Genomic DNA, 1306 nt, shown 5'->3' with positions numbered 1-1306 from the left:
ACTCGTATTTTTTTAGAAGGCATATGCTGAATTTATTATTGTTCTTCTGTTTGTTTACTTTCGCCTATAATATTTGGGTTCGTTTCCAGCTGCTCATTTTCATCGTTTTCCACCGTCATCGCCTCCGATCGTGGTCGGGCAAACTCCAGCTAGCAGGCCACATCTAGCCTCCACCATGCTCGGCATCAGCATCTTGAAAAATGCCAACCTTGGCACTCCCCCTCACCCCGCTATACGATCTTTCCGGCACCCTGGCAGCACCTGCTGTTGCCAACATCACTTATCTGACATGATGTACACGAAGTCTTGCCTTCGTTTCCAGCATTATGAGTGTCACTTCATTGACATTCTTCTATTTACTTCATTCACTTGAAGTGGACACTGAATCCTTTTTCATAGTAATCACCAGCAATCATCTCACTGATTTGTATGTTTCTTCAATAAAATTCTTGTCTATGATGTACATAAAAAATAAAACTCATGTACATGATCACTCCAACCCTAGAGATGCTCCTGAAGATCTCATCTGTCCCTCGCTCGGAAATGTTTGCTTGTCCCTGGTTTAGGTCCAACAGATGCCAGCTGAAGCCCGTCGTTAAGATTTTTGCTCTAAGCTCTATGATTCAGATTGTGGATGGCTGTTCACAGATGGTGCCTTTAATTGTACCCCACAACACAAGAGACTGAGTTAGGTTGATTCTTGAATTATAATGGGGAATATCCAGTTATGTGTGCACATATAAATGGCTGACGTTTGGTAAAGAACATTTAATAGATGGCTGCAGTTCAGCTTGAAGGTGAAATTAACAACAATATTCTAGTGTTGATGCTGATGTGTCGTTCTTACTGCTCAAAATGTCTGCTGAAGGATGTTATTCTGCAGGTAAGGCGTTTTGATAGGGATGTGAGAATGGTATTATAATAAGGATATTTCACTATTCAATATTTCATTCCCGTCCAGACTATTTCTTGGATATTGTCGATATGATTCCAAACTCACAAATTGCATTCTTTATTTGTTTGCTTATTAGTTGGTTTGCCAGGTATTTGGCGAGTGGTCCGAAGCTTACTAACCCACAGTCTAGTTTCCCCGCGGATTTTCTTCTCTTTTTTTCTTCCAGATCTTATTCAACTTCGCCATTTTCGATTTGGCTATTACAAGTCTAGCGTTAGCCTCTTCCGACGCTAGACTTCAAAAGATTATATGTATTTTTTCATGTTTTTAATGCTGATATCGATCGTTTCCGTTTTCTCGCTAATGCCAAGTTATAGCCATTTCAGTTACAGCTGATGTTTCGTGTAATTT

This window comes from Penaeus monodon, chromosome 21 (assembly GCF_015228065.2).
Source record: "Penaeus monodon isolate SGIC_2016 chromosome 21, NSTDA_Pmon_1, whole genome shotgun sequence".
Classification (NCBI taxonomy): Eukaryota; Metazoa; Arthropoda; class Malacostraca; order Decapoda; family Penaeidae; genus Penaeus; species Penaeus monodon.
This window is presented reverse-complemented; position numbering follows the sequence as displayed.